Raw genomic sequence first — 10547 nt, forward strand, 5'->3', positions numbered from 1 at the left:
ATCCGCCTCAGTTGCGTCGCTTACAACGCCACATCCCATTTGTGGCTTTTCTGCAAAACCCACTGCGCCGTTGCATGTGAATGAGCACCCGGCTGCCGAAGTTGTCGGCGGCGATGACATCAATCCCGCAGCCCAACCGCTACCGACATCCTCCTGATCTGAAAATAGCTTCAGCCTCTGAGTTGATAGTAGCGTTGGACTCTCGCCAATGGGGATGGACTCCACGTAGAAATGGCGGTCTCACGAGACGTAAAGCGGACCCTCGCGTCAGCCTCTAGCCGGGACGGCGTCCCGGATCGCCGCGCCGAGTTACAACGGCCAAAAAAAAAAAAAAAAAAAACCTCGGCTGGCTTTGAGAGGGTCGAACAAGTGACCTGTGTACTGCATGTTCCGTGGACTTGTTCGCGGGGCCCCCAATTAAATGTGGCTGACACCCTGAATATTACTTCATTAAACGCACAAGGGTTCCCAAGTCCTATATTGGAAGCCGAAATTATCAGGGTGGCGCGCGCGAAAAAGTGTGACGTTCTGTGTTTGCAAGAATAAGTTTTTTTTTACCACTGGACATGTTCTTCCTTTCATACGCACTTTCAACCTAGATTGTTTTTTTTTTCTTTTTCGCGACATCACGCTCTAGTAGAGTCGGTATTATTATTATTAATATTCCGTATTATTATTATTATTATTATTATTATTATTATGAGCACTTTCCTTCGAAATTATCATTTTCTCTATGATGGGATATTGGCATTTGATTGTGTGCTATTTTCATTTAGGTTACAGATTTTGTGCATGTATGGACCCGCGCTGGCCAGTAAGTCCAATGATTTTTTTCGCGACTTGGAAGTGTATTTCCTGGATGTTCGTCACGTGGGGCTTGTTGGGAATTTTAATTGCGTTTAGATTCACGAGAACATGTGCAGGGCCCGGGCTGGGGTCGACCTGATTGGAACGCATGGGAGTTGCGTCGCCTCGTCCGTCGCTTTTCGTCGCTGGATGTATATTAACTTTCTCGTGCTTCTTCATTTGTCTGGGCATGGCGACGTGGTGCGTTGTCAATCAGGTTAGACCGTGTCTATGTGCCAAGCAATTCAGCTCAGTATGTCTCCCAATCTGGTGTGATAACTTCACCTTCACCTCCTGTTTATATTTCCGATCACATACCAGTTATAGTTGAAGTTTACTTCCCTTGTTGCTCATCTGCAACACTTTGGCGCCTCGACATGGGCGTTCTACATGACGCGCACTCGCGCTCTTGTGTGTCGGGAGTGTTGCGCGCTTCTATTTCTGGATCTGACCCACAGTCATGGGACGCGCTCAAGGGTCAGTGGCGTCTGCATTGTTCACTTGAATGTCGTGCACTGAGACGACGTATGTCAGAAGAACTGGCGGATACTGCCACGAAGCTCCGTATTGCCCGTCGGGTCAGTCAACTGACTCCGCTGATGCGGTCATGGCCACGTGAGCTACGAAGGCGTTTCGTACGTCTCATCGCAGCGTCGTCTTTGTCAGCTGCTGCTTGGCGATGCAGACGTAATCCGTGTGAACACCCTTAAGTTCTGCGTTTTGCTAGAAACTCGCTTTATAGACAGCCTAATGCATTAGGTTCTGCGGCCCTAAAGACACTTCCTGTTAAGTCACCTTCCGCGCGTGATTATTCGCTCTTTGTATCGCATTTTGAAAACATGGCGAGCACGATTATACGAATAGACCATGTTAACGTCGAAGTGCGTAGTGGGCTGCCTCAGGTTCCACCTGAGGTTGCTGAACGTCTTCGTAGACGACCGTCAGCGGTCGAGCTGAAGGCAGCATTATCTCCCATGAAGCGCGGCTCAGCCCCAGGGTCGGACGGGTTACCCCTAGAGTTTTATCTAACATTCTGGGAAGATGTTGGTGCCACTTTCGTGTCTGTTATCAGCCGCTGCTTTGAGAACTTTGAATTTCCGTCTAGCTTTCGCGACGGTCGTATTGTGCTGATATTTAAGCACGATTCGTCATCAATTCATCCAGAGGAATGGAGGCCAACCACGCATCACCACGTTGACTACAAAACCTTTACAGCTGCTCTCATCCGATGCTTGGGAAGCCTAATGCCTTCATTGATGATGATGATGATAATGATGGCTTATTGGCATTAACCTTGAATCCGGTTGGTGACAAATAGACACCTGCATGCTTGAGTTAGATAAACAGGTCTAGCTACCTGCTATATGCAACTGCTATATGCAACTGCTACATGTCGGGACATCTGGGGGGATATAACGGAATCGCAATGCAAAGTTTGTACGTATCGACGCTAGGCATCGCGCATGTCACATCGCGTGTCTCCTCGCGCACTATAGTACTCGTTTATGGGGTATTTTTCCGCTGTATGCACGCTAGCGCTGGCGTGGTTCCAAGTGATCAGGCCAGGAGTTTTGTCGTTAGCTGGGAAAGAAATAGTTTCTTCAACTTCTCTGATGCAAATATCTGCATAGTAGAAAAGCAGTTACTGAAACACGGACAGAAGGAAGAAACACAGGACGGGCGCTGGCTGACAACGTTTGGCATATTGTGCGTACTTACATTTCAGCGTAAGTTACATAGTTAGTTTTTTTCTTTTATTTCTCTCTTCATTGCTGTTAGGCATCTCTTTTCTTTTGAATGTTCCTGCGCGAAAACGATCCTGCATATTCTGCGGTGTCCGCGAAATTGCAGTTTGTAAATGCTGCCCGTCGGCTTTGCTGTTCAAGCCCAATGCGGCTTTGACAGGCCTGTCATGTATTGGTGCGTATAGGCAGCTGGCTGATGAGCCTTCTCATACTAACTCATGGCTGAGCGACTGCCAAATTCACCCTGAGCACCCCCCCCCCCCCCCCCCCCCAGTACACTGTGATATACAAAAATAAATAAAAATAAAAAGAAATATACTTTCAATAATTTGGCCACACATCGTGGGACATCACAATCACTTTGCCCACGTAAATTTCCGTCTCTTGCTCATCCGGGTCACCGTAACAGAGGGTGAGTCCGAGTTTCTCGTATCCATTCCTTATTAGCGGGACCTCATGAAGCAAAGCAGTCAGAACCGCTGCATTAGAACTGAGCAACCATGTGCCTTTTCTGTGCTGCTTTATACGGCAATCTGATTAAATACAGCCAGCACTGTTTTTTCAGTCGCTGCCTCAATCGATCGTATGGTTTCATTAAGCCCCTGAGGTACCGATGTAATAAAAATTGTTTGCTGTACGCACGAGAAAAAAAAATGGCTGTGGCTTAGCTAAGGTTAAACCCAGGATGCGAAGCATACTAGCCTTTATTTTAGTTGTTGAACCACTGTTTAGCCTGGTGAACTGCTGTTGCTTGGCTATATTTGGTTCGGCTAGACGAAGAAACAACTCATGCAGGCGAGCGCACGAGTTGAGCCTCCGCTTTTGCAGCTGTTATGACGTCATATGGTAGCTACGCAGCCGCGCGCGGCGCAGCAACGAAGAGCGTGGTTGTGCGGCTAGTATGCTTCGCATAAAATAGAATTACAGGCACCCTTCCGCCTACGCGCGGATGGGATCGGCCTTAAGGTGCCCTATCTGCAGGCCTTATTGGAGTCACAACTTTATATCCTACGCTAGTATGTTACCTAAACCAAACACCATGCTGGGACTACTTTTCTGAAGGATATATTTTAATGCAGCTTTCTCAATACGCAGCGAGGTCCCGAATTAAAAGTAAAGCTGAGAGGATTTAATACAGGGAGTAAATCTTTTATATAAATATGCCCTGAACGCTTAGCAATAAACAACATGCGAAGCTAATGATCATCACTACTTTCGTGGGAGGCCAGCGTCTCATTTCTTCATTGACACAGCGCGGACATTCGACCTTCCCGGTTCGGCTACGGGAGCCGAAGCATCCCTTGCACGCGGCCGTTCCATGACATCTGCATGAAATCTTTGAGGCGGCTTTTCTGCAGGAGCTCCGGCTCCGCAAAATTATGCAAATTCCTCTTACCAAATTCTCGCCCGCCGAGGCAGTACATCAGCCACATTAGGCTGAACTTCCGGCGTAGTTAGCGTCGTGCCGCGTTCCGCTGCGTCTCTACTCAACTAACCGGACTTGAGAAAAAAATCGAGTAGTTATGCTGGCCCGAGATTCATCACAGAAATGGTGGACAGAAAAAAATTCGGACGCACCTTGACTAACTAAACTTTACCAGTTAGTATGTTCCTGATCAATAACTTTCGGCCACACGTTGCTTTGCTGAACTGAAGTTAGTCAGTGCTAGAGGCGTATTCAGCTTGTAGTAGTCATGAGGCTGCATTCGGTATCAGTGTAGGTGTACAATTGTGTCAACCAACCCGAGCGCCTCCAGGCGCCAGAAAAGCACGATATGGGACGATGAACGCGCGAGTAAGGAAGTGCAAGTTCGCAGCCGTTGTCACGTGTCGTATTCGTCACGTTGTTGTCGCGCCGTCTTGGTGGCCATGTTCCCGTCGCCTTCGCGCCGACATGACTTCAGTCCTCTCTTTTTTATTCCGTCTGCTATGGCACAACGACGATAGTTTATGATGTCGTGAGCAAACGCCGTTATTGACGACGGCATGCATGCGCCGGAAGTGTGGATAGTGCGTCCACTTGATTTCTGTCATCCGCATTGACTACTGAAAACGCTTACTTGAAAGTCATCTTACGGTTTCTGCATTAATGTTTTATTTTTGTCGTTTTAGAGAGCGTGTCTGAACGCAATGGCCGATTGCCTTTTAACATGTCCTGCCAACTGAGAGAATGGTTTGCGTGTCCGGGCTTTGCTGCCGCTATTTATTCCAAAATGCGTCAGCCGCAGTAACTCTGGTATTACATCTTCACTCATGCAAGAAGTTTGTAGCCTCGATGTTTTGGCAGCACATTGAATTAATGGTGCTTTATGATTATGTGTTTTTACCAAGTTTCAAAATATAAAAAAAAAAAACGTAATTTCCATTTCTTAAAAAAGGAAGAAAGAAAGAAAGGAACAGGGAACGTGTAAAAACAATGCACAGTTTTACCCAGAGCTTAAGAGGCACGTGTAACAGTGCATTCCCGAAAGGCAACGTGTTCGGCATGAGTGAAAACCTGCAACCACTAAATATAAGTTTGCAGAAATTTCAATTTGTACAAACGTAAAATGTACAGAAAATTTTTATAAATCTTGCTGTGCCTTGGAAAAGGTGTTATATTGTCTGGAACCATGCCATAATGTTTGAAGATGCTTAGGATAAAAAGAATTTCAGCGTGACAGAGCATGTAAATATGATGTTGGTGATTGCAGCTTCTTATAAGTGAAGCTTACTTTCGTGATAGCTGCGTTTAGCTTAAAAACACTAACTAGTTTAGTATATATCACTATATGTGCATGAAGCAAATCTCCAATTCTAGTTCCATCTCAAGTTGACACTGCCTTTCGTGGTGAACTGACGAGGAACTACATGCTATTCATCTGACATAGATATAGAGTACACATAGTGAGATATCTACAAGACTGCCTTATTATGATTATATTTAGATATGGTGTACCATTGTCGTCATGAAGAAGGAGCGTTTTATAGTGTACTAGCTTTGTATGCGTTGCTTATGATTATTTATTTCTGCCCTGCGGCGTCCTGCTACCGAGTTCCTTCAGTGAAGGTAAGAGCATATTTCGGATCCGTCTCCGTAGTGTCCTGGGCCGCAAGTTGAGTTGCGACGCGCCCAGCTTTTTAAATGCTAGCAGCAGTGTTCACGGCGTGCGCAGCGAATGCGCGAAGTCGTTCTGCTTCGTGCTGGCGCCTCTCTCGCCAGATCAAAGCGAGATTCGTCCGACGACGTCGTTTTTTTTTCTCCGCCGCTCAGCGCAGCAGTTTTCTTAGTTGGTGGCGTCACAAGCGAAGCAGTGTGACGACGTGTGAGCACTGCTGTTGCACGTTGAAGCGGCACTCCGTAGGCGACGAGGCGTCACAAGCCAATCGGAAGCGAAAGACAAACCACCTGCGGAAACTGCGTCCTCACCTCAGCCGAAGGCCTACACCGCCTACACCAGGCTACACCGCGTGGAAGCCTCCGCTGCGCTGCGAATACCGAAGTGCTCGCGGTCGGCGCTCGTTAGCGTCATGATGCAGTGCTTCGCTTCACCGTTCCTAGATGGCGGCGCCCTCCCCCTCAAGAGAGAACGCAATTTACACGTTCGCGACGACGTCACATCCGTTACAGGAATTTGATAGTGAACCCCGGCATAAAATACTTTCGGTGAAGAGTTTTTATTCACATGTATATATGTATAGCTATATTCGTACAAAAACGGCGTGTGGTGTTCGGTACTGCGTTCGTTTATTCGTACGTTTAAAAGTGCTAGGCTTGTCGAATTAGAACATGAATGGTTTTCATACATATCGGCTCACTTACCAAGAAGTCGACGTGTTTAAGCGATGTAGCTGCTTTCAAAGAGACTTCTTTTATCGGTGCTGCGACAACGGCACTCGCACTACAAGTTCCCATACCTTTACTGGTGATTGCTTGTGCATTGCACTTTTGATGCCACAAAAGAAAGGCGTCCGCGCATGCAGGCGTAGCTCACTTAGAAGCATTCGTTGAAACTGTTGTTGAAGCATGATTCAGCAACGCCCTTCTTTTTAGAGGCCGTTGTGCCTGTAATTCATAGTGGCCCATACGTAATGAAGTTCGGCTTTGTAGCATTCGCAGTAGTCTTGAGGAGAAGTTAGTTCCCCCCCCCAGTTCGCAGGTAACCCACGTCGTACGACGGGAGAATGGCATCTCTGTTACTATCGTTCAGTAGATGGGCGCTGGCCTGGCATCCTGTCTGAGAGAAAGTGACGTGCTCTCGAGCTAGAGCTCTCTGACCGAGTTTCGCCCTGGCGCTCGTCGCTGAAACGTCAACTAAGTCCGTGAGACTCACGTGCTCTCGCGCGAGAGCTTTGTGACGTGTGAAGATTGTGGGCGCAGGGCCGTGGTTTCTGTGCCAGACGGCCAGCCGAGGCTCCCTTGAGGCGGACACCACGCAGACAGAAAGGGAAGACCCCCTTTACTGAGTCCTAACCATACGCGGGACTAGGGTGCATGCGGGAAGCGTGTAAAACCATACCACGCTCGTTCGCTTCGCAGGAAGCACACGGACGTTTTACGCAGGTGGAGATAGAACGTGAAGTTTGGTAGTTTTAAGGCGGAAGCCTTTAATGGCTCATTGTCAAGGTCATTTGCCGTCAGCAGAAACTGTCCCAGCTTTCCGGCCTCCTGATTGGTCTCCTCTGTGTCGTCACGTCACTGTCGCTAGGCACAGGCGTGCGCCTCCTGATTGGCTCGCGTGCGTGGCGTCACTGTCGTCAATTGCGGGTGTCGGGGTGGCTCGGCGCCGCACGGTATGACTCATCACATTGCACGCGTGGCGGCCGTGTGTTCGGCGGTGCGCCCTGCGTACACTGTCGTCAGACCCTTGAGGTGGCCTCGCGATTGGGCTCTATGTGGCCTGACGTCACTGTCGCGTGGCGCGCGTGGCGACTGCCTGCTTGGGTGTGCTGTGGCGGCGGCGGTGGCGGCAGTTTACTTTGTGGTATCGTGTGGGAAAGATGCCTCGTCTCGCCAAACCAGTGCCTCCCAACACGCGACGTGGCCAGTCGCTGAACGCAACCGGCGTTCACGAGAGGCTGAGCGTAAACGTCACATGCTACGGGGCGGCGAGGCGCCTCCGACAGCACAGAGTCCAAATACGCGACGGGCACACGCAAGAGAGGCAATGCGTTTGAAGCGAGTCGCTTGCATCTCCGGGTACCAAGGCAAATGAAGCTCGGAAGCGCCGTGACCGCCATATTGCCGCGGCAAGCCGAGCGAGTAAAGTCAATCGAGCGAAGTGGATGATGATGATGGCCAACTACACCCCGACACCGCCATGGAAGACGCGTCTCCTCCTTATCCACAAACGGCGCTGCCACAGTTCGGCGCTGCAAAGCAGCCATCCTGGATGTGGACCCACTAAAGCACAAGGAGTTCACCGGCCATGAGTTGGAAGCCGACATCCTCCCAGATGACGGCTTTGAAATGATGACTCAGAAGACATCGAAATGATAGGCATAGGGGTAAACAACGTTGCAGGCATTTATGAAAGAAAGAAACAAACAAACATTCACATTACTGTGTACGAGTTGTGTGCCTCCGTGGTGTTTCCGATGCCACAAATCGCCATTGGCAATGGTATCAGGTTTCCGCCGTTTCACACTTTTGTCTCGACAAAGTGTCTTCCGTTTTTCGTTGTTGTCGCTGCAAAAGCGAGGTTACCCAGACGCACTTGTGAAGCACATAAAAGTGAAACGGTTATGACTCGTGTAGGAAACAACTTCCCCCGTCTTTTCTGTCCCACTGGGACTGCGCAGACGCACGCCAACGCTTGCTGCAGTTCACAAAACACAGCGGTGAGACAAAAGTACAGATGTTCCAGGAGATGCTGGCAATCACTCTCGAACTAGTGTGTTTCAGTAGCTTGGTGGAAACACAGTGATCAGTTACATTGTGATTGAATTTATTTGTATCTCGCTGGAAGAACAAACCGTGAATGAACAACGAAAACTGTAGAGTGGAGCGAGCGTATTTCATTCACGGTTGTCTCCGAATTGTGTGTGCTTAGAAAAAGTTTATTTCAACAAGAAACCATACAAACACTGAGCCAAAATGGCGCCACAATTCCACCAGGACGATGACATTTACAAAGTACGAGGCATAAGCTGTCTTTCAAGGTAGTGTCCGGTTCCTCAAACGACAGGTTAAGCACATACAGCAACACTCGGAGTGCAGGTCGTGGGCATTGGAGCCGAAGTCTCAAATCTTACGCTTATGTCTTGTCTAAAGCAAACGCTATTCTCGGACCACCTGCCTGAAGGATACTTTTCAACGCAGCTTTCACAATGCGTCACAGCCTCAAGAATTAAGAGTACGAGCTGCAAGGATTAGGTATAAAGAGTTAGTCTTTTAAATAAATTGAACGCTTAGCAATAAAAAATATGTGAAGCTAATGATCATTACTACTTTCGTGTTACGCCAGCGCCCCATGTCATGCTTCGCAAAGTGTGGTGTTCGACCTTCCGCGCCTTTACTACGCGGCGCCGGGCAAGTACGTGACGCTGAGACCCCGTGTACGGTTTGGTTACGGAAGCCGAAGCATCCCTTGGACGCGGCAGTATTTTGACGTCAGCATGAAATCCGTGAGGCGGCTCTTCTACAGGAGCTCCGGCTCCGCAAGGCAGCGTAAATTTTTCGGTCTAGGTTCGCGCCCACGGAGGCAGTGCAGAAGCCACGTTAGGCCTAACTTTCGGCATATTTAGCGTCGTGTCGCATTCCGCTGCGCCTTTACTCGACAAACGGGATCTTAGAGAAAATTCTGACGAAGGTATATACTGGCCCGAGATTCATCGTAGGAGCGGTGGACAGGAAACACAGACGGCCGTTCGCAAGATGTTCCTTGATTAACTAAACTTTACCAATGATATGTTCCTGATAATAACTCTCGGCCATATGTTACTCTGCTGAATTGAAGGTAGTCAGTGCTACAGGCTTCTTCCCTTTTTAGTAGTCATCAGGCTACCATAAGTTTCAGTGTATCATTATATTTCTGTCAACCTTCCCGAGCGCCTATAGAGGCACCCGAAAAGGGACGATAGAGGACGATCAAGGCGCGAGTAAGGAAGCGCAAGTTTGCGGCCGTTGTCAGGTGCCGTCAAGCCGTCTTGGTTGTCACGTTAAAGGTTACTACAACTTCTATAGAACACTAGAACACGATAGTCATTTGTATATTCTAAAATTAAATAATGGTTTTTTCTTGCGAAAACCACTATCTGATTGGGAGGTACGGCGTAGTGGGGACTCCGGATTAATTTTGACCGCCTGGGGTTCTTTAACGTGCACCTAAATCTGGGTACACGGGTGTCTTTGCATTTCGCTCCCATGGAAATGCGGCCGCCGCGACCGGGATTCGATTACGTGACATCATGCTTATAGCGTGAAGCGCAACACCAAAGCCACTGTAAGCAACCTTGGCGGGCCAGGTATGGTCTGGTACGTTATAGTCACGTGTCCGTCGACGTCGCGCGCCCACAATCTCATTCGTCTCATTGCCATGCCGTCTACCATAACATGTCGACGATAATTTGTGCTGTCATGACCAAACAGCGTTAGTGACGTCAGCTTCCGTACTTCGCAGGTGTTGCTAGTGTGTCCGTTTGATTTCTGTGATGAGCGTAAAGTATTTGAAAACGCTTACTTGGAAATCATTCGATGGTTTCTACTTTATTGTTTTCGTGTTTTCGTTTTTGAGAGCGTTTTTCAACGCAACGGCCGACTGCTTTTAACGTACTGGACGTAGAATCGCATACGTTCCATGATGACGTGTTCGTATTGTTGACGTGTTCGTATTGTACTCGTGAGGTAGCCCTGGTGGTGTGATAACATCGAACGCTTGTTTCGTGCGCAGGGGAAAGTGCGAGCATTGGAATACGTGCAGAAGCCGATGTTAAAAAAGAAAAGAACCGAATGATAGCAGCATGATATGAAAATGC

The sequence above is a fragment of the Dermacentor andersoni genome, chromosome 9 (assembly GCF_023375885.2).
Source record: "Dermacentor andersoni chromosome 9, qqDerAnde1_hic_scaffold, whole genome shotgun sequence".
Classification (NCBI taxonomy): domain Eukaryota; kingdom Metazoa; phylum Arthropoda; class Arachnida; order Ixodida; family Ixodidae; genus Dermacentor; species Dermacentor andersoni.